A 24,695-nucleotide genomic window follows, 5' to 3' on the forward strand; every position below is an offset into this window, starting at 1 on the left:
ATTACATTGCTTTTAGTATAAATTTTGTGAATAGTGATATCCTGTGTGCTGTTCATTAGTTGGAAAATCAAAGCAGTGTGAGATGGGCTATCTTTTCTGCGGATGCTTTGAAGAGCTTTTGTTTGTTTTTTGCTTTCCTTTTTTTAATAAAGTAAAACAAAACCATTTTAGCAGATAAATATAATTAATGAAATTGAAGAACTATGTTTACATTAAATTTGAGTAAATTTTTTGTTTGATTAGTAAACTAATGAATTTTTCCAACATCGCTGATTGATTTATCTAAACGGCATCTCCTTGTACAAAAGTCAAATCTTAAATGGAATCTCAAAGAAAACAAGAATGATTGATGTGCCAGCTTTTATTATTACGAACCAGTAAATTTATGTCTTGAACCTTTTGATCTTAAAGTAGCTAACTCGATTTAAGGAAACTGCAAATAATCAGCATAAAATTGTTAGAACTTCGAAGTAATAGGGGCCCGTCATGGGTTGTCCTTGCTAACTACTTGCTCGAAGATGCTGAACTAGAGACTACCTAATGGTGCGCTACACTGGCGATAAGTTACTCATAACACCCGACTCAAGAGACTATTAATAATTTTTTCTCAGTAATACCATTAGAGTAAGTTAGGGTATTGTGATATAGGTTGGTAAAGAGATATACCCGCGTGTTTTCTAAACTATGCACATCTGTACAAGATTCTCTTCGGTAACAGAATAGTAACGGTTAAAAACCGTTACTGCAAAGCAATGGCTGGCATTGATCGCGTAGATTGCTATCACTGTGCTAAAATATTTTATCGCGTGTAGACGTCAACAATTTTACGTGCGCTTCAAAAAGGGATATTTCCAAAGTTTGCAAAAATTTTCCACTTTTTATATTTTATTTTGCTTTCTTGTGGATATATTCAACAATACTTAAGGTAATTACTTGTAATTTATTAATAATGTTCTGTGAAAAAATTTTCGTTCTTGAAAGCTCTAGTTTGGTTAATGTGATATAGTAAAAGTTGTTTAATGTGATATGTATATCACATTTTACACACATTATATTACATTAAACAAATAAAGGAACCTATTTATAAAAGTAAAAGGCAGATCCAATTATACCCGCAGGCCATGCCAAAAAAGGGAATGCAGTAAACATGAGGCGAAACTGTTAGAGGCGAAAAGATGGGAATATTGTTGGCATCGAAAACATACGGTGTTTCATTTGCAACTTTGCAAAGAGCTGCGCGTAGTACTAAAGAAATCAATGATATACTAGCCACGCCATTGGGTCGAAGACCAGTTTTTACGAAAGACAGGGAATTGGAACTGGCAAGGTATTTAAAAGATATGGAGGCAAAATTTTGGGGACTCACTTCTCGTGATGTCCGCTCGCTTGCATTTCAAATTGCAAAGCGGAACAATATTGAGAACACATTTTCTGTAATGAAAGAATATGCTGGAAGGGATTGGTTGCGCGCATTTCTACGCAGGCATAAGACTGAAATAAGCCTTCGCGGTGCTACCGGGACTTCATTGAATAGAATAAAAGGACAGGAGTACGAAAACTATAGCTTCAGCCCGACTAGGATTTGGAACGTTGATGAGACAGGAGTGTCTATCGTTCAAAGCAAGCAGCCAAAAATTTTAGCTGCCAAAGGCAAAAGATTAATTGGATGCATCACATCATCAGAAAGAGGATCTCTCATAAAGGTTGTTAGCTGCATGAGTGCTGGTGGTGCTTTCGTTCCACCCTTTTTCATATTTCCAAGGAAAAAACCCTCTCCACTTTTGATGAAACATGCTCCTCCTGGCTCCGATTCAGCTTGTCACATATCTGGATGGATACAAGTTCCCATATTTACAATGTGGTTTGATCATTTTATGCGGTTCGCACATCCTTCAAAGGAGGACCCAGTTCTGCTCATTTCAGATGGTCACTACAGCCATACAAGAAATATTGAAGTTCTTGATAAAGCTCGTGAAAATGACGTTGTTATAATATCATTGCCACCACATTGTACCCACAAAATGCAACCTTTGGACAAAACATTTATGGGTCCTCTGAAGACATACTACAATGAAGAAATAAGACGATTTATGCGTAAAGAAGGTCGAAAAGTGACTCAGTTCGATGTTATAGAACTTTTTGCTAAAGCTTATGTTAAAGTTCAAAATGCACAGATAGCGATTAATGGATTCAAATGCACTGGTATTTATCCGTTTGATGAGAACAAGTTTCAAGAAAGCGATTTTATCCTTCAAAGCCAAGAAAATGTCTTTGAAAACGCACAACTCAGAGACGAAAGCGTATCAGACGAACCAATGGCTAGCACGAGTATAGCAGCCTTGAGGAATTCCATCACACCATGGGAGATTTCTCCGCCAACTAAGCTAAAACAGACAACTAGCTCTAGAGGTAGACGTTCAGAAGCAACAGTACTAACAACATCTCCGTAGAAGGCATCTTTGGCAGCAAACATCAAAAATTTTGAAAACCGAAAAGAAAAACATCGATCAAGCGAGATATCGAAACCCCGTAAAACTGCAAAAGTACCAAGGACTAAGCAAGCTAGGAAAAGCTCATCAAGCGAGTCGGAAAAAAGTTTGCTTCTGCCAAGTTCAGATGAAGAATGTTGGGCCGAAACACCACCTTCTAAGGATACGCTGTGCGCTTTTTGCAACAAATCATTTGGGGCAGGTGAGGAAACAAAAACTTGGATACCATGTTTGCAATGCGACTTAGTTTGGGCACATAGCAAATGCCTGCCTAAAAGTCAAGCAATATTTGTTTGCGAGTCTTGTGACTAAATTTGTAAACCAACTACTATATTTATGCATTTTATGGCATGTTTATTTATTTATGCTGTAAGAGTATATGTTTTGTTTGTTTTTTACTGAATTATTTTTGAAAAAATATTAAATGTGTTTTTGTTTTAAATAAATGAGCTAGACAGCAATCATTCCATTGATGTAACCTATCATTTTAAACATTTAAAAGTTATTTTTCTCTACGCAGAGCTTGTGGGTAATGTGGTATGGTATATCACATTACCTCATATAGTATATCACATTACCCCCCCATCTTGACAAAACGACTTTTTTGACTTTTAATGGTTTTATAAAAATATCTTCCGAAATACTTAATATAATGTATTGCATAATGCTTGAATTTATTGAATTTCATGATTTTTTATCAGGTCGCTCCATGAAATGTTGAGTAGTAGTCAAAGAAAGTATACCCATATCACAATACCCCAACTTACTCTATATTGTATTATTATTGAAATTTCAGTTGAACAGCTTTTAAACCAAGGCTCCCTTAATTCAATATTTTAGACCAACTCTGGTCTATATATGATCAGTTCACGTAGTTTAACTCGGCTATCAATACAAAAGGTCAGAATCCAAGCAATAATAATGCATAAAATTTAAAGAAATTGAAACTAAAAAAAACCTATCAAATAAAGTAGAAAAGAAATCGCACACAGCGATTGAAATCAAATGATGCATTTGAATTGTACAAAGAATATATAAAGTTAAAATGACAGCTCCACACTTAAGGTCATGCTTTAACTGCGAAAGGGAGCAAAAAAAACTTTCCAAAAAGAACAAGAGTTCAAAGTGATTTATATTTAAACACATTCGCGTGCTTTTATATATTAATGGAGGTTCATAGTATCTAATGGTACTACTCTTTACCGCCGATTTTTGTATATGATCAAATTACATACATCAGTATTTATATTGCACACATATACGAACTGTTTCGATGCATTATTTAGTATGCCAAGTGAGCTCAAAAATACGTCAGTCGCACGTCACTGCCTCAAAGTTTAATCGTTTAGACAAGCAATCAAGACGCGACTATTATTTCGGCGCCCCGTGCATCATACGCCAAGTTAGTACGCGCATTTCGAATTTTGATATTACACGAGCTGCATATAAAATAGTTCAAAGTGATTGTTTAAATTTGTGACATTATTTTTTAGTAATTTATTGCACAATCAAAATATTGTTTTGTGTTTGAAATTTTAATTAAGCTAAATCAAATTTTATCAGTAGCAGACAAATAAAAAAAACACGTTTCTTCAGAAATTACAAAACTTAGAAGTGAGTCGGACAGTAATAGCTTTGACACAAATTAATTTTAAGGGTTTTTCTCCATCTACAGTTAGTCGCTTATCTCTAACTTCATGCTAGCTTAAGTAACAACTGTCAGTTAAATCTAAGGCAAAAGTGTAAACAAACGTCAGCTTGTTTGTTACTTCTCATCAGTGTTGCGAGGAAAAAAATTTCTTTGGGGCTAGAATCTAGAAAAAAAGGGCTGGAAAGAGCTAAATTTCTTCAAAGAAATCAAAACCCCGTTGCAAAAAGAGCTAAAATTATATATGTATATTTTTCAATGTAAGTTTTCACATTTATTTCAAATCAAACTTAAACAAAGTTATAAAAAAACACAGTAAACTCACAAAAAAAAAACATAAGGTACAATAGAGGTATGTGCATAAATAATACTGTGTTTATAGTTCATTTTATATTTTTTAACAACAAAAAAACGTTTTATTTTTTAACTTTTGTTTTGCCATTTGGCGGTAAGGTATCGTGCGATATTTAAGTTTATGTCGGGACGAGATATATATAAAGGGCCTTAGACTTCAAAATCTATGATTTGGTCCTCAGAAGATGAATTATTATTGTTTAAGCGACTTAAACTATGAACATTTTTCGTTCGTTTGTTTCAGTAGCCATTGAGTGTGCTTGTAATTCTCAACTGGTTAGTGAAATATTCTAAAGACATAGTTTGAGTTTTTTAATTAAAATCGAGGTTCTTCGGATGGTGTGCTAATACATCAGAGCCCAGTGCTTGCCTCCATATCACACTTTGAAGGGGTTCTTCAAATAGAAGATAAGGTGGCTCATTAGAGCTCATCAGAGTGCCCAACGCTCGCCCCAAATTAAATAAATAGAGGTTTTTCTTGTACAAAATGGGGTGCCAATACCTCAGAGCCGTCCCGTGCTCGCCTCCATATCACATTTTAAAGGGTTCTTCAAATAGAGGATGAGGTGGCTCAGTAGAGCGAAGCCTCAGAGCCCCCCAATTCTCGCCCCCACATTAAATAAATAAAAGGTGTACTGATGCTATGCATCCTCCCATGACTTAAATACACCAATAACACTAAAACTACCCAACTCAATAAATGGAATACATTAAATCAAAAACCCCATAAACTCAATACAGTCCATTAATAATAATAATTTATAAATTAAAAAAAAAAGGAATGCTTGGTGGGAGTTGAACCCGCAACCCCGGGCATTTGGTCGGGTACGTCAGCCACTGTGCCACGACTCATACGCTTACAAGCACATAAAATTACTCATTTATAACTCTTATTAAACTGCTCGCCCTCAATTGCCCAAAGCTTAGACAATTATTATTGCTATATTCATAAATATTTTTTGTGTTCATTAATTTTAAGAGATCGTTGTTCATTTCAAAGTCATGACAGCATTTATTCTGCCGCTTAAGACCACTTCGTATCGTCAGAAGCGAATTCAACATAACTAAATTCATTTTGTTTCTGTGTTTGCTTTTAATTAAACTAATGTTTGAAAACGTTCTTTCAACTTAAGCATTACTTATTGGCAGCAAAAGAATTGTAAGCACAAAATCGACAAGCTCTTGGAAAGGGTTTTCATTTAACGCATTCTTAAACTCTTTAACCTCAAACCAAATAACGAAACAAATAAAATAAAACTTCACACATAAAACACATTACAAATTTCACAATAAGTATTTCCGAAATAGATTTGGAGCCAAAAAGGGGCAAAAATTTTAAAAAGGACCAAAGAAAAGAGCTAGGAGCTAAACCGGAATTTTTGGGGCTAAACGCAAAAAAAGGGCTAGATCTAGCTCCAAAAGTAACAAAATTGCAACACTGGTTCTCGTGTATTGACAAAAGATTTGTGCACTTTTTTTACAAGATATTCGCACATGATTCAATCAGAAGAGGTTTGCTCGACAGACGAATTTTTTGACAATTGCAGCCATTTTGCTCCCAAATCGAATTGACATCCGTTAACTGTGTTGTTTCTTTGCAATTTTTCGAAAAATATTAGTAGTAGAAATAGGAAGCAATCAGTTTACAAATCCCCGATAAGTACTGGAGTGCATAATTCCTTAGAACATTTATTTTAATTTTATGATGAATTTATTAACTATGCCATGATCTATTAGTGTGGCTGAACATAGGTAATTTTTTGAAAAGTACGGACATCAAGGAATCGTGCACATATCGGAGTCGCCATAACGAAATGTACTCATTGAACATGTTAACTTATTCATTCCGTATGTTCGGAAAATTCGTCCCCATTTAAGAATTTGGGAAATCGGTTTATATTTGGAATATTATGTAGTATATACTTATTTGATATATTCGGACCCCGTGAGGTAGTATGAAAAGAACGTGTTCCAAATATTCTAAATTAACGGAAGACTTCCATGAATACTCAACGTAAAGAGCTTTCCGAAATTTCAGAGTAAAAAGGTGAATACTCCCTGTGTAGCAGGACCGCATAAACGCTGAACTCTTCTGTCAAAGTCAAGACCGGAATATAAAGTTCTAAGACAATAAGCCATTTTCTTTTACATTTTTTTTGGCAGACCATATCGGATGCCTTTTCAATATAGTCCTATCTCAAAACATTTTTCAAATCTTCCTATTTCATGATTTGTCACAAAAAGGCCCTATATTAGAATTAGATTGAAGAACGCCTCAGAATGCTTTTCATTAACTCCCCCTTATGTCAAAATGCATTGAACTTGTGCTCATATAGGGAGTTTTTGAAACAAATTGTGATAGTGTATTTTTGAATAAAATTCTAAACCAACATAGCTCTTTATAAATTCATGAAATATTTAGTAGAAAATGAATTATTTCCTCCAAAACCTGTTGCCATTTACAAATTTATTATCACTACTAATATACTACTAAAGATACTTTTCTACTACAATTTTTGCTAAAGGGGATTGAATTATTACCCGTTTTCCTTACTTCGTAAAAGCAACCCGTTCAGATTTTTCAATTTGGGAGTGTCAAAGCTCTGCCGTCATTGAAGAACAAACCTCTAGTAATTGAATCATGATATTCGCATTTATCAATTTAACTGGAAGTTAGTTACCCTGTGTTTTAACTTTCTACTTAACTAGAGATGGTGAATACGGCCCTAAACTAAATAACTCATTTGGAAAGCCGTGGTATAGATGTAGTGAGGTATATGTTTTTAAATTACTTAAAGCTGCAGACATTGGTGCTTTATCGGTAACCGTATCGGTAACCTTATAACAGCTGATTCGACCAACCTTATGAGAATCAATGCAATCGATTATTGGTGCCGCTAAGGTCGTAACCGTATCGTAGCCAACCAATTGGTTTTTGATTGACCGTCGTAAAGATAAACAGCTGATTACGTTAGGGATACGACTACAGCGATACGAAAAACGGCACCAATGACTACAGCTTAATTAAAGTCAGCGCCTGCCTCAGAACAACATACGACAGAACCGGTTTAGAGCGCGTTCAAAACGTCTGCAAAGGGCGGTCTATTATCATTTCGTTAAAAGCAATGCGAGAGGACAGAGTTAGAAAAAATATCATCTCTTAATGCTATAGTTTTCCGCTTGTTGGGAACTGGTGCAATTCGCTGTAGAGGTATTTTACTATCAAATAATGAAATGTAAGGTCAAAGGTTCGTAATCTTAGTAGATAAAATAAAAAGTTGACACACTTTAAAACATATGCTGCGTTTTCAAAAATCCCCCAAACGTATTTCTGTACTAAAAGCACATGTGCGCGAAGCCATGTTATCTTAAACAATCCCCGCGTGTATTTACTTATTTAACAATTTTGTGGAACATACCAGTAGTAAATAAAAAAAATAATATACACGCTGCAATAACTGCAAAACTATGTTGACCTAATACATCTCGGAACCTCAATCTGAGGCATATGTTCAAGACAGTAGAATTAAATTACTCGCATACATAGATCAATAGAAAGCTAAGTTAAAAATCTGATATGTTTACTCCATTAAATATTAGTTCAACTAGGCATCTAGTGATGGGTTGATAAAACTTAAAAATTCAATGACCGCACATGGAAAAGTGGATCAGTTTTTGTCCTTCTGAGCATTGTGATTTTTGAGTTGAACACTGCTTTTATGTACATATGTATGTATACCGCATACCTACAACGATACAACTCGGTTCTGAAAAATCAGGATTGTAAGAAAGTACCTGCATCCACAACAACTTGGTTCATATATATTACTCCGTTCTAAAAAGTTCTCGGTTCTAAAAAAAGTTTCCGGATCCGAAAAATACTCGGTTCTGAAAACGCACTGAAATCTTAGAAAAGTGATCTGTTCTTATATGAGTATGTTGCTCATTTGCTTCAACAGTATCATTACTCAAAAAACTTGATTTTTCAGTTAATAAAGAAATCACAATGGTTAAAAAATAAAACTAAAAGCTTTAAAAGGGTAAAATAAATATAGTTTGAAAATATTGTAACGAATTTACTGCAAATCCTCTTATTTGCAACCTTCTGCTAAGTTCGAATTACTAAACTGTTGAATAAATAACTACAATATTTTTATACTCAGTTAAGCAGAGCTCACAGAGTATATTAACCTTGATTGGATAACGGTTGGTTGTACAGGTATAAAGGAATGGAGATAGATATAGACTTCCATATATCAAAATCATCAGTATCGAAAAAAAATTTGATTAAGCCATGTCCGTCCGTCCGTCTGGCCGTTAACACGATAACTTGAGTAAATTTTGAAGTGTCTTATTGAAATTTGGTACGCAGGTTCCTGGGCACTCATCTCAGATCGCTGTTTAAAATAAACGATATCGGACTATAACCACGCCCACTTTTTCGATATCGAAAATTTCGAAAAACCGAAAAAATGCGATAATTCATTGCCAAATATGGATAGAGCGATGAAACTTAGTAGGTGGGTTGACCTTATGACGCAGAATAGAAAATTAGTATAATTTTGGACAATGGGCGTGGCACCGCCCACTTTTAAAAGAAGGTAATTTAAAAGTTTTGCAAGCTGCAATTTGGCAGCCATTGAAGATATCATGATAAAATTTGGCAGGAACGTTATTACTATTACTATATATGTGCTAAATAAAAATTAGAAAAATCGGATGAAGAACACGCCCACTTTAAAAAAAATTTTTTTTTAAGTCAAATTTTAACAAAAAATTGAATATCTTTACTGTATATAAGTAAATTATGTCAACATTCAACTCCAGTAATGATATGGTGCAACAAAATACAAAAATAAAAGAAAATTTCAAAATGGGCGTGGTTCCGCCCTTTTTCATTTAGTTTGTCTAGAATACTTTTAATGCCATAAGTCGAACAAAAATTCACCAATCCTTCTAACATTTTGTAGAGGCATATACTCTATGACGGTAACTGTTTTCTGTGAAAATGGGCGAAATCGGTGGAAGCCACGCCCAGTTTTTATACACAGTCGACCGTCTGTCCTTCCGCTCGGCCGTTAAAACGATAACTTGAGAAAAACCGATATATCTTTACTAAACTCAGTTCGCGTACTTATCTCAACTCACTTTATCTTGGTACAAAAAATGGCCGAAATCCGACTATAACCGCGCCCACTTTTTCGAAATCGAAAATTACGAAAAATGAAAAAAATGCAATAATTCTATACCAAATATGAAAAAAGGGATGAAACATGGAAATTTGATTGGTTTATTGACGCAAAAAATAACTTTAGAAAAACTTTGCAAAATGGGTGTGATACCTACCATATTGAGTAGAAAAAAATGAAATAGTTCTGCAGGGCGCAATCAAAAACACTTGGAATCTTGGCAGGAATACTGTTCGTGGTATTACATATATAAATAAATTAGCGGTACCCGGCAGAAGATGTTCTGCGTCCCCCTGGTCCACATTTTGTTCGATATCTCGAAAACACCTTCACATATACAACTAAGGGTTACTTCCTTTCAAAACCCTCATTAATACATTTAATTTGATACCAATATCGTACAAACACATTATGGAGTCACCCCTGGTCCACCTATATGGCGATATCTGGAAAAAGCATCCATATATAGAACTAAGGCCCACTCCCTTTTAAAATACTCATTTGCACCATTCATTTCATACCCATATCGTACAAACACATTCTAGAGTCACCCCTGGTCCACCTTTAGAAATATGGCCGACTCCCTTTTAAAATACTCTTTAATACCTTCTATTTGATACCCATGTCATACAAACACTTTCCAGGGTTACCCTAGGTTCATTTCCTACATGGTGATTTTCCCTTATTTTGTCTCCAAAGCTCTCAGCTGAGTATGTAATGTTCGGTTACACCCGAACTTAGTCTTCCTTACTTGTTAGTAATGCAAAATGGCCTTTATTAAAGTACTTCAAAATAACACCAATAGCTTGCTTAAAAAGCTGATTTTCAAAATAATACTGCTATTGCTCGCTAGATAGTGTCTTAAATCCAACTGATTTTCGCGCCTCTACTGTTGCTGCCTTTTATAGTGTTTGGTTTCCTCTTTGACATTTCTAGGCGGTTCTGTTCTAGAATCTACTAGTTGGTTATCTGCTATAAGTTTCTCAGCTATAACTACAGATGCACAATTTTTATAGCTTCTCTCACATGCGCGTGTATTTGTGAGCGACACTTCCACAATTATAATTGCATATCTCAGATTAGATGTCTGCACCTGTTTGTACGTTGCTTCTCCGCTGCGTGTACGTACATATGTGTAGACATAATGATTGAATTATTGATGCGTATACAGTCACTGCTTAGCATCGGCTTAGAGATGACAGTACCCTTTAGTGTTGCTAATATTCGTAACAATACATATCGGATATAGAATTGTTTAAAAACGTTCAAAAGAATTCTCAAAATCAACTTCAAACAATATTGGAAGAAAAATCATCAGCCTAATTCTAAACAAAAATTCCGTGCGAGTTTTTTCTCTTCCCCTATTCCCTTGTTTTTGCACTTTTCCCTTTCCTCCTATTATGAATGTGTGGGAGAGGGAGATTTCTCTGACATTTTTCACTTGTTAGGTTAAAGGGTATGCATTCAAATAGTTAAAGGAAATTGGTTCTTTTAAGAAAGAACACATATTTGTACAGATTTGTGCTAAAATATATGTGTACATTCAACCAAAATATTCTTTATTTTAAGTCGAAAGTATATCATCAGCAACGGAAGATCTCTTGGTATATTTGATGCAACCATCCAGAAATTGCGTAAGGATTTTTTAAGAAGGCTTAAATAGATTTTGGCACATGGCGAAAGGCGACTTGGTCGCCATAAAATTGCTTTGCTGAATGGAAGCATGCAACTCCGGCGGATTTATATTATCCCGGCGTCTTCTTCTTCTTTTGCTCTTCTGTTGATGTTGCTGTGGCAGGAATTCATTACTCATTTCAGTGAGTACCACAAGAAATGCAATACTGTGCATTGTTTATATTTTATTTCTAACCTTCAAAAAAATTCGCAACAATCATTAAACTTTTCTATTTTTTAAACAAAATAAGAAATGCACAACGAAATTTCAATTGATAAAACAGCTGACTTCGAAAATTCGAAATTCTTATTCCCCAATTATTGTTCTCCCTAGGAGAAAACAATTTGAGGAATTTTTGCGCGGAAATAAAAAAATCCGCGAGAACAAAATTCCGAGTGAAAGTTTAGAATGGGGCTATATAGTAAAATAAGATTGAACTGGCGGTTCTATAAAGGCCTCACACAGACTGAATGTGTTCATAGTGTTACCATAATTTATTTGAAGACCAAACGAAAGTACCCCAATTAGGGTCAGGACTTATGTTATAGCATAACCGCGTCCTCTTTGCAAATATTAGAAGTTTTCTTGGACCTAGCTTAATTGCTGATTCGAAATCTAGCAACTCTGCCGCCCTAAAATTAAAAGTATAACTGTAAAAAAATTTGGCCGCTTTTGTGTCATTTTTTCGATCGACATTAAATCGTATGATATAATCAAAGTAAGAAAATTTTCCGCTTTAAATGATTGTTCCATTAACAGATAAGTTTAAGCAAATATTTTGAAGCTATATTGCATTAAAACTTAAAAATATTTGCTTAAATTCGCTTGTTAATAGAACAATGACGCAAATTAGACAAAAATATTATTCGTTGAATTATCAAACAAAAACAAAGCTTTTCTTTGGAAAAGTAAGCAAATATTTTTAAACGCATTATTTTCAAGTTTTATTTGCTGCACATTTATCTTAACCTATTTTCTGCGTTTTAGGGCTAAACTAATCAATGAAATAGTATATACAAAACTATACAAAGTTAGTTCAAAAGAGCAAAAAAGAACATAGGTAGCAGACAGCTGCTCCTACGCCAAAAACCGTGTGGAATGAAGAACGGCAGGTAGAGCAGAGTTGCATTGTATCAATATACCTTCAATTGTTGTATCAATATTGAAGATACATGTAACTAAATACCTAGATTCAAGCAAATATTTTCTTTTAACCACTGAAAATAAGGTGTCCTAAATGCTATATTTTCCAAAACCATGTCATGTCTGTCTGTTATGTCTGTTTAAAAAATGTAACTTGAATTTCTTTAAAGATTTTCGTAATATGGCCATAAGTGGTGTTTGTATGTATGTGCTAATTTTGGGCGATCAGCTGTTAGCTGCGCTACTTGGTTTAAACTTGACGCATCCATATCCATATAAAACAGCTGATCCAACCAACCGTATGGAAATTAATATAATTGGTCAATGGTGCCATACCATAACGCCTTAGCCATAACCATACCAAGCTAACCAATTGGTTTTTGGTTTTTTGCCATATCCATAATCTCAAAATATTTGAGTTGTAGATTTATTAACTTTTTGTAGATGTATACGTTTTGACTAAAATACTTATTTTTTGTGGTATATGTTTGTAATTTTTGCGTTTTATTCAGTTTTATGAAAATTTCATTATTTCTAAGTTAAGGCACCAATAACTGATGCCAATTGATATGGATAAGTAAAAATATGGTTATGACTATTATGGCGTTATAACTATGGCGTTATGATTATATCAACTTTGCCAGACCCTTTACAACGGTTCGTTTCGCCGCGGGGACGAACCGCTAGTGTATTTGCATATTTTAAACGATGGATATCATGGATGGATATCATTCAAGAAACTTAAATCATAAAATTAAAGCAAACTTATATATTAACAAAATTAAACAAAAAAAACAGTTCATATTCCAAAGCCATTGTGAATTCATACAATTGACGAATGTTTGAAAAAAAAAACGTTCCCAATAGTAAACAGCCCGGATCATCTGTTAAATCGCTGTTCGATTACTTAAATCGTTTGCTCAATAATGTTTCTCAAACCGTTTTGTAGCCGACTGGTACATTGCATTATTTATATATTGTAACGACTTTAGCGCAAATCCTCTTATTTGCAACCTCTGCTAATTTCGAATCACTAAACTATTGAATAAATAACTCCACTCTTCATTAATGCAAAATGGCCTTTATTAAAGTACTTCACAATAACACTTATACTTCACTTACTGATAGCTTGCTTAACTCAAACTGATAACACTGCTATTGCTCGCTAGATAGTGTGTTAAATCCAACTGATTCTCGCGCCTCTACTGTTGCTGCCTTTTATAGTGTTTGGTTTCCTCGTTGACATTTCTAGGCGGGTCTGTTCTAGAATCTACTAGTTGGTTATCTGCTATAAGTTTCTCAGCTATAACTACAGATGCACAATTTTTATAGCTTCACTCACAGCTCATGCGCGTGTGTTTGTGAGCGACACTTCCACAATTATAATTGCATATCTCAGATAAGATATCTGCATGTGTTTGTGCGTTGCTTCTCCGCTGTGTGTACGTACATATGTGTAGACATAATGATTGACTTATTGATGTGCATACAGTCACTGCTTAGCATCGGCTTAGAAATGACAGTACCCCTTAGTGTTGCTAATATTCGTAACAATATTATAAAATGTTTGCTTAGCTGGCTGCTCATATTTTCTCTATTAACTAGATTTTAAAAATGAATATTAAATCGAAGTCCCATTTTCTGTAAAATAAAAATTGGTTTGAAACACAAATGGGCCATTCATGGCACTTCAATTTATGAACCGCAAGCAAAAAACAAACCTTTCTTCGATTCTCTGCCCATTTGCGACAGCTGTTCTCCCTGTCAGCAATTGTTTGACAGGTAGGTATGTCAATGAAACAATAGAAAGATTTTTTCACTTGTATGAATTCAGTTAAATTCATGGAATCGTGCAATAAAATATTCCCTCAAAAAAAGTTTCAAATATAATAGAAATAAACTTTTTCAGAAAATCATTTGAGCATGAAAAATAACAAAAACACAAGCAAACCGAACGAACGTGAATGTCATTAAAACGTGTCACCGGAAAATGTCACGTGTGATAAAATATGCACAAATCAACATGACATATGATAGTTACATATAAATTTGTGTGTAAATACTTAAAAACTAATACATTTATTAATGCTTTACATTATTTGTTCGTTTGTTATATTTGTAAGTACCACATTTGTTTGATTTTTTTAGTTAACTGCATGCCCTGCAAAAAATGCCACTAGTCAAGGATGAATACGGGATGCGTCGCAAAGGAACATGCGACTATAGCCAGTTCTAATCTCTTTATATGGGTTGGAGTGATCCCTTTCGTTTGAGCTTGTCCTATGGAGAGACCAATTGTAACTGTTTATGCCTGAACGGGTAGTGTCGGACTGGTCCTGTTTGTACCCCTACGGGTTCTGTCGGACAGACCCTTTTTGTATTGTTCGACACTTCCTCTTTGTATCACTTTGGGTACTGTTCGAAACGGCCTCTTCGTACCCCTGCGGGTACTGTCGGACAGATTCTTTTTGCTCGCCTATGGGTACTGTCGGATAAGTCCTTTTTCTACTCGTACGGTAATTGTTACGGATTTTACACCTTTTTATACTCAGCTGAGAAGAGCTCACAGAGTATACTAATTTTGTTCGCATAACGGTAATCCATAACGGCATAAACTAATCGAGATAGGTATAAACTTCTATATATCAAAATGATCTGGGTGAAAAAAGAAATTCATTTAGCCATGTCCGTCCGTCCGTAAAAACGATTACTTGAGTGAATTTTGAGGTATCTTAATAAAACTTGGTACGTAAGTTCCCGGCCACTCATCTCAGATAGCTATTTAAAATGAAAGAAATCGGACTATAACCACGCCCACTTTTTCGATATCGAAAACTTCAAAAAACGGAAAAAGTGCGATAATTCATTACCAAAGACGGATAAAGCGATGAAACTTGGTACGTGGGTTGACCTTATGACGAAGAATAGAAAATTAGTCAAATTTTGGACCACTGGCGTGGCACCGCCGACTTTTAAAAGTAGGTAATTTAAAAGTTTTGCAAGCTGTAATTTGGCAGTCATTGAAGATATCATGATGAAATTTGGCAGGAACGTTACTCCTATTACTATATGTATGCTTAATAAAAATTAGCAAAATCCGATGACGAACACGCCCACTTTTTAAATGTCAAATTTTAACAAAAAATTTAATATCTTTAATTATGTCAACATTCAACTCCAGTAATGATATAAATACATAATAAAAGATACAAAAATAAAAGAAAATTCCAAACTGGGCGTGGCTCCGCCCTTTTTCATTTAATTTGTCTAGAATACTTTTAATGCCATAAGTCGAACAAAAATTTACCAATCCTTGTGAAAGTTGGTAAGGGCATTGCTCTTATGCCGGTAGCTGTTTTCTGTGAAAAATGGCGAAATCGGTTGAAGCCACGCCCAGTTTTTATACACAGTCGACCGCCTGTCCTTCCTCTAGGCAGTTACGATGATAACTTGAGCAAACATCGACATATCTTTACTAAACTTAGTTCTCGTACTTTATGTACTCACTCTATCTTGGTATTAAAAATGGGCGAAATCCGACTATGACCACGCCCACTTTTTCGATATCGAAAATTTCGAAAAATACCATAATTCTATACCAAATACGAAAAAAGATATGAAACATTGTAATTGGAACGGTTTTTTTACGCAAAATATAACTTTGGAAAAAACTTTGTAAAATGGGTGTGACACATACCATATTAAGTAGAAGAAAATGAAAAAGATCTGAGGGCCAAATCAGAAGCCCTTGGAATCGTGGAATACTGTTCGTGGTATTACATTTATAAATAAAATAGCGGTACCCGACAGAAGATGTTATGGGTCACCCTGATCCACATTTTGGTCGATATCTCAAAAAGGCCTTTATATATACAACTAAAGGCCACTCCCTTTTAAAACCTTCATTAATACCGTTAATTTGACACCAATATCGTACAAACACATTATAGAATCACTCCTGGTCCACCTTTATGGCGATATCTCGAAAACGCGTACACCTATAAAACTATGGCCCACTCCCTTCTAAAATACTCTTCAATACCTTCCATTTGATACTCTTGTCATACAAACACATTCCAGGGTTACCGTAGGTTAATTTTCCGACATGATGATTTTCCCTTATTTGGTCTCCAAAGCTCTCAGCTGAGTATGTAATGTTCTGATACACACGAACTTAGCCTTCCTTAGGTTAGGTTAGGTTGAACTGGCCGGTACATGAGGACCTCACATAGACTGATTGAGTCCGTAGTGTTACCAGAAGTTTGTTTTAACGACCAAACTGAAAAACCCTATCAAAAACCAGGACCTATGTTATAAAATAACTCCGTCCTCTTGGTAAATACTAGAAGCTTCCTAGGACTTAAGCCACTTGCTGCTTCTAGATCTGACAGCTGTATCACTCCTAATAGCTGGAGTCTTAGCCTGGCAAATGCAGGGCATGAGCTCAGAACATGCTCGATCATTTCCTCCTCCAACTCGCACTTCCTACATCTGCTATCACTGACCAAGCCTAATTTAAATGCATGTGACGCCAGAAGGCAGTGTCCAGTCAGAATACCCGTCATGAGTCTACAATCGTCTTTTTTAATGATAGAAGCAACTTTGTTAGTCTATCTTTACTTGTTTATATTTAATACAATATTGCAAATTTTTTTTCTTTTGGTGTTGTACAATAATAAACAAACAACAAATATTTCGATAGTGGAATATATAGTCCTTGTATTTAAGGTTTGGTATAGAGCTCCGCATTTTTCTTAAAGAAGAATTCGATCATATTTAATCTTTTTATTTTATTCATTTCGTTGCTGTTTATTTTTTTTTTTTGTTTTTTTTTTTTTCATTTACATAAATTTCAAACTGACTGATGCCAAATGTACCCAAAAGGGACTAGAGGTGATCAATTATGCGCCAATGTGGACAAAAGTGATCAATCGCAGACCGCTCTCCTTAGGGATTAATCGCACGATTTTTTTCAGAGTGCTTTCACATTTTATTATTCTAACCACAACTTTTGTTGCATACAAATATAGAAATCTCAATATTTTAACAATTAATTAAAAACTAACAAATGCTCTATGGAATAATTGATATAAATTTGTATGTACTTAAATGCAGCAACAGCAAATAAGGTAAACCGCACACCACTTGAATGTGCGACAAAATTGTTATTTGGCTTGCAAACAAAAGCCACAATTGGTTAGGAAATCTAAATAGTGTTAAAATTTCCTATATGTTTTAATTTTTTAGTTTTGTCATTGTTTTAGTTTATTAGTAATTAGAAATGCATAACACATTATACTTGCGTGAGTGCTTTTAACCCAGCAGTGAAAAATGATTAAGGTTTCTGTAGCGAGTCAATTAGTTTCTATATTATAGGGTAGAGCTGCAAAGCTATCAAAGGCACTCTCGGCAGTTTTAGTTTTTGGAAAAGAAAGGATTTTTCTGTCGATAGTTTCAAAAGTGAGTTTTTAGAAAAAGGTCTTTGAGTTTACAATCGATATACGCTCTTGGATTTCTTGGATTTTGCTTGCCTGGGTTTGTTTAAAGTCTTTGAGATGTACATTTGTACATATGTATCTAAGGATGGTCCATACAAATCAATTAAACTACTTTTCGAGTCTCACCTTTTCCAAAGGTAGTATCGCGAGAGCACGTAGTTCGATAAAATATTTTTGGAAAGTTGAAATTGGCAAAAAAAATTCATACTGATGAGAGAAAATCTTTGTACAGAATGTAAGCCCGAGAGTGAAACTCTCACCAATATCTTGTCAAAGCGGAATTAACGAAGAACGCCACTGGGAAGTCAAGGGTTTCAAAAACGAGAATCAATTCGAGTGCGAATAATCTTGCGAGATATATAATTTCAGCTTTTGCTCAACTTTTTTAATATTTACTTAAAATTTAAAAAATATCGTTGGGCCATACACGAAAAGAAGTTTTTTTAAGCTCAGGAAATGAAAAAAATTAGCGAAAAAAAGATTTCTTAAATCCTATTCAAATAAAGGTATATCCCGAACTTTTCAGTTATTCATTGCCTAACTACTTGATCAAAGAAAAAATTTCATTTAAATATTTTTGTGTTTGTGAAATCAACTTATTTTGACTTAGTTCATGAAAAAGTATCGAATAAGTGGTGATAGCCCATGATTCAATCAGAAGAGGTTTGCTCGACAGACGAATTTTTTGACAATTGCAGCCATTTTGCTCCCAAATCGAATTGACATCCGTTAACAGTGTTGTTTCTTTGCAATTTTTCGAAAAATATTAGTAGTAGAAATAGGAAGCAATTAGTTTACAAATCCCCGATAAGTACTGAAGTGCATAATTCCTTAGAACATTTATTTTAATTTTATGATGAATTTATTAACTATGCCATAATCTATTAGTGTGGCTGAACATAGGTAATTTTTTGAAAAGTACGGACATCAAGTAATCGTGCACTTTCGTAAACCTATGAACAGACGAAGCCTAAACCACTTCAAAATTCATCGTTCAACGTCAAAAACTCGACTAGTAAATCGATTTACGTAAAAATGTAATTAGTAAATATCGGAGATGCCATAACGAAATGTACTCATTGAGCATGTTAACTTATTCATTCCGTACGTTCGGAAAATTCGTCACCATTTAAGAATTTGGGGAATCGGTTTATATTTGGAATATTATGTAGTATATACTTATTTGATATATTCGGACTTCGTGAGGTAGTATGAAACGAACGTGTTCCGAATATTCTAAATTAACGGAAGACTTCCATGAATACTCAACGTAAAGGAGCTTTCCGAAATTTCAGAGTAAAAAGGTGAATACTCCCTGTGTAGCAGGACCGCATAAAAGCTGAACTCTTCTGTCAAAGTCAAGACCGGAATATACAGTTCTAAGACAATAAGCCATTTTCTTTTACATTTTTTTTTGGCAGACCATGTCGGCTGCCTTTTAAATATAGTCCTATCTCAAAACATTTTTCAAAAACTTCCCATTACATGATTTGTCACAAAAACGCTATATTTTAGAATTAGATTGAAGAACGCCTCAGAATGATTTTCATTAACTCCCCCTTATGTTAAAATGCATTGAACTTATGCTCATATAGGGAGTTTTTGAAACAAATTGTGATAGTGAATTTTTGAATAAAATTCTAAACCAACATAGCTCTTTATAAATTCATGAAATATTTAGTAGAAAATTAATTATTTCCTCCAAAACCTGTTGCCATTTACAAATTTTGTATCACTACTAATATACTACTAAAGGTACTTTTGTACTACAATTTTCGCTAAAGGGGATTGAATTATTACCCGTTTTCCTTACTTCGTAAAAGCAACCCGTCCAGATTTTTCAATTTGGGAGTGTCAAAGTTCTGCCGTCAATGAAGAACAAACCTCTAGTAATTGAATCATGGTGATAGCCGATAAACTTATCTGAAAATTGTTGGCAGGGTGACAATATCTTTTTTTTGTTTTGGGTTTTAGATATGAAAAAAGTTATTTAAGTTTTTTTATACCCACAGCAAAACTTTGACGCCTTTGTGACATTCTTAAACCGTCTCCAATTGGGAGAAAAATAGGTATATATGTGGTTTATTTGATTTATAAGAACCACTCTAATATATATGACTGACATTTTGTTCGGAGTTGAATTTACAATTCAATGGCTTATAATACTATCGTTAGTATTTTCCAAACAATCGAATGACGCCACTATCGATAATTTACAGCTCTACTATCGTACATACATAACCAAAATATGCTCATTAAACTACTATTCATTCACTAATTCGGGCTGCAAATCCGACTGTACTGCAATGTCGGACCAACCCATGACAGAGGTGGAGCAAGCTCCTAAAACACTCCGTCTAATTCCAAAAATCAGTTTAACATTTCTTGTTCTCCGATGGAGAATCTATCAGATGTTAAGCTGATAAGAACAGATACTACACTTGATCTAAGCCAAAAGGCCGAGAAGCGATAAATTAAGCCAGAAAATTTTAAATATTTCAACACAAAAGTTGTTTAACTAACTGAGAATTGCATACACAAAAGCAAATATTTAAAAGAAATTTTATGGTGCGAAATATGGAAACTCAGTGTAATGCTATTTTTAAATTTTCCCATATGTATAGACAAAAAAAAAACACTATTAAAAGACAAACGTTTACAATATTTACGCGCTTCAGCGTATCATACGAGCGAGGCCAAGTGTAAGAAAATGTCAACCTTAAAGGACGCATACAATATTTGAACATTCGAGTTACCTGATTACCTGTATTTCAATGAACATGCCAACCTTATGTGGTTGTATTGATATTTAGCGCATAACGAAACATTGAATATCCCTTTTGCAAAATATTCCTTTTGCTTACCTTGTATTTCTACAAACAACATGTTTGTGCGGAAGTCGAGTTAAGATTTGGTTTTTCCTATGCATTTTGTGCTTTCGCTTGATTGATGTGATTTTTAATATTGAATTCTCAATCTCTTTCTAGTTTTCTTTATTTAACTGATGGCACGTCGTCCTTTATAGTTCACCTTGACTTCTCTTCAGTTGTCGAATAAATCTTTCGCCTTTTACTAAAGATTTCCGTGGAGAGGAGTGCTTTAATGGGTCTATAAGAATTTTTGCTAATGGCTTGACCTTCATTATGGAATATTGTCAAGCCGCTAATGAATACATTTGATTACAATAGTAATTAGTTTTCAAAACAAAATATTTATGGTGGTAAATTTTACCACGCCTTAAAGGTAGTCAAAGCTTAAATGAGCATGGTGGACACGATATCAAGGGCAAATTATTGATACGGTACCGTTTCATCCCCTTTTAATATACGAAAAACAGGTTAAATTGTAAGCCAAGCTAATACATGTATGCATATTTTTACACCAATTAGGCCTATCAATTAGAGATTGCATATGCCAAAATGTCGTTTTTATATGCATATATAATGCATTCGGTGATTTCCAGAAATTTTCAAGAGAATGAATAACTAGATATTTACAGCGACAGTTACGGCCAATTAAATCGACAAGGACTTTTAAACCGTAATTTCTCAGCTCTGACAGATTTTTTCTTCAACTCAGTACAATGTTGCCGCGCTTTAGACAAGGATTGCACGTCGCTATACAATTGTAAAACTCCCGGTCCAAAAAAAAATAAAAAATAAAAATTGCTCCAACAAAAACTACCATAAGGTAAAAACGAGCCACCGAGAAAAGCCCCTAAGCATTTTTCATATAGATGCGTTTAACTCAATCTTATGCATTATGAGTAGATTGCACGTATTTTACTCGAGCACGGCAGATCGAGCGACACTAGCGCCATCTCAATGGAAAAGTAGCCATCTTCCCACTTTCGTTGCAAGCAAAGTATAAAAAGAAAAATTTGAAATTTGATTTGGCTACGGGTGCTGTCACACTCTGCAAGTGAAATTATTTTTCCCAATTTTTGGTACATTTCTAAAAATTTTAACAATTTAAAACTGCAATTTAACTAATGAATAGAACACAAAATATTTTAGCTATCTTTTTTGTTGTATAGTGAGAATGTTTTCTAATCTGTGTGAAAACATTAAAAATCTCCGGTCGTGGGCTAGGAAAAGATCTTTCTATATTTTTTAAGTAATTTTTTGGCAGCCGCCATGGTGTGGTTGTAGCGTGCTCCGCCTAGCACAGCGAAGGACCTGGGCTCAAGTCTCCGGGCAAAACAACATCGTAAAGTGAAAAAAGAAGCTTGTTCAATTACAGAAAATCTTCTCTAAACGGAATCGCCCCTCAGCAATGACTTGGCGAGCACTCCGTGTGTATTTCTGCCACGAAAAGCTCCTCAGTGAAAATTCATTTTCCTTGCAGATGTCGTTCGGAGTCGGCATAAAACATGTAGGTTCCGTCACGCCAATTAGTAGAAATAATCCAAATGAGCATGACGCAAATTAGAAAGGAAGCGCGGCCTTTAAATTCTGGGTAGGTTCGTTTGCACCTAGTATTTTTTTTTTATAAAGAACTGGAGTAATTAAAAGCATATGTAGATAAATTTAGTTTTAATGCACTTACTACTGGGTTTTACTCAAATACCAAAAAAAGTGTGTAAACAAACCCATAAAAGCTTGTAGTATACTTTTAGGTAAACAACAGCAGATGTCAGTGAGTTGTATTTTTTTTATTTTTTAACAAATATGTGTAGTGCTTTTGAAATGAAATGCATATCGTGTGTGTCAACTCAATATTTTCGCAGAATTAATTTTATCAAAAATTTTGTGATTTTATAAAGCCAAAAGGTCCACCTAAAAATTTTTGTTTTAAACAAAAAAACGCCTTGTATCTTTGTAGCATCAAGTACTCAAATTACCAATTTGATAAAATTGGTTTAAACTTTCAAATTGCTCCAAGTTTTTTCACATATCCACTCAAACTTAAATTAATAGAACAGTGTTATGTATTCCGGGTTTATTTGGCAAATTGATTGTTGCTATGAAACTGGCGCTGACATCAAGTATCCACTTTATTGCTTCTACCATTTTCTTCGACAAAACAAAATATCCTCTTACTTACTTATTTATACATACTCGAAAGTACTCATGTTTTCAAACAAAATTTCGCCTCAAGCATAACAAATACGAGATATGTACTTACTTACTTAAGTCTGTACATAAGTAGAGTCAAATGTGAATGCGAGTAAGTAAACTACTTAGCTGACATGCTCTGGTAATGAAAGTCTTGAGCATCAAATAGCATTTAGCATACAATTTTTATAAGTTAAATATAAGATAATGCATAGTAACTTAAGTTGAAAGCATATGGAAGTTGGGCCTGCTTAACCAGTATAGAAAAAGATAGTGTGTTGTATCCACAAGTCTAGCTATAAAGATACTCAACTTGAATGAATTTTTCAATGCTATGTGGAATATTTTCTCATCTGTAACGATCTTGAGCTGTGCTAATGTAAAACACATTTCGAGATAGCTATCTTTAGCAGTTGGTCGAGATTGGTTATTCCAGCTGGTACATTCGATGTGATAAATACTTAAAGGTTCACCATCAAACTTTTTATACACAGGAACATACACATGAGACAGTTTCATTAAACTCCAGTTAAGTTCAGAGCTAACGCATATAATCAGGCAAGCTTGCAGCTACCGAAGACTTCCTACAACAACATACAATCTAACCTTTATAATGTATGTCACTCTCTTTTAAGATATTTATATATTGAGAAATGTTCTTAAACCAAGTAAATTGTTTATGTCTTCTCAAGATAAAATTAAGCATATTTTCAAGCGTAAGAAAGAAACACTAAGAGCTTGTTATCTCATGCTCTGAGGCCTTAAGAACTTTTCAAACTCTCATATTCAATGAAGTTTATCTTAAATTAAAATGTTTCTTTCTATCAATACCTATATTGTTGCATACTTTTATGCGCATACACAAATACAAATCTTGAGAACTCATAAGCTCGTACGATGAGGCCTACCCAAAATTTATGATTCACTCTTCTAGATATATATGCATTGAAGAGTGTTTTAAAATCGAATTAATCAACAGACGGTTCGTATGCAAATTTTTTTTTTTTGGCCTGCTTTTAGGCGCTTAGAGTAATGAAAACTCTCTGAGCTCATTAGTGCCTACTCGAACGCCCTACCGAAATTTCTAAGTCTCTCTCTTAGAAATCCAAATTAAATAAAATCAGCTTTCTATCTAAAAATATCATGTTGCATACGTGTAGGCGTATACAAAAATCAAAACTTTGTAAGCTCATTATCTATTACTTTGAGGCATTTTAAAAGTCTCTCACTCTTTGCAATGGAAAATGATTTTAAGAATATTTTAAAACCTAATTAATTTAAAGCAACTTCATATAGGAAAATATCGTATTGCATACTTTTAGGGGTATACAAAAATAAAAACTCTGTGAGCTCATTATCTATTACTCTGGGGCCCTCCCAAATCTCTAACACATTTTTTTACAAATTTATGCAGTGGGAAAATCTTTAAAACAAACCAAATTCAATTTCTTTCAAAATTAAAATATTATGTTGCATAAGCATAGGCTTATAGCTAAATAAAAACAGTGATCGCTCGTTTGCTTGTATTTTGAGTGTGTCCCTCCCTCACTTTCTTAAAAAAATCTTTGATTGAAAAAAGATTTTGGAACAAAATTATTGACAGCTGCTTCTCATCTGAACCAAACATTTATTTATTTATTTA

The 24,695-nt window shown here is 34.2% G+C and overlaps 2 non-coding genes across 2 annotated transcripts; one reads left to right on the forward strand and one right to left on the reverse strand.

Annotated features, from left to right (window-relative positions):
• Positions 1-20,270: 20,270 nt before the first annotated feature.
• LOC137234065 (U2 spliceosomal RNA) lies at positions 20,271-20,467 on the reverse strand. Its single transcript, XR_010947669.1, has one exon. It is a non-coding gene; the product is annotated as a U2 spliceosomal RNA (small nuclear RNA).
• Positions 20,468-21,022: 555 nt separating this feature from the next.
• On the forward strand, positions 21,023-21,140 carry LOC137234078 (U5 spliceosomal RNA). The gene has a single exon (XR_010947681.1). It is a non-coding gene; the product is annotated as a U5 spliceosomal RNA (small nuclear RNA).
• The last annotated feature ends 3,555 nt before the right edge of the window (positions 21,141-24,695 follow it).

The sequence above is a fragment of the Eurosta solidaginis genome, chromosome 5 (assembly GCF_040869045.1).
Source record: "Eurosta solidaginis isolate ZX-2024a chromosome 5, ASM4086904v1, whole genome shotgun sequence".
NCBI lineage: Eukaryota > Metazoa > Arthropoda > Insecta > Diptera > Tephritidae > Eurosta > Eurosta solidaginis.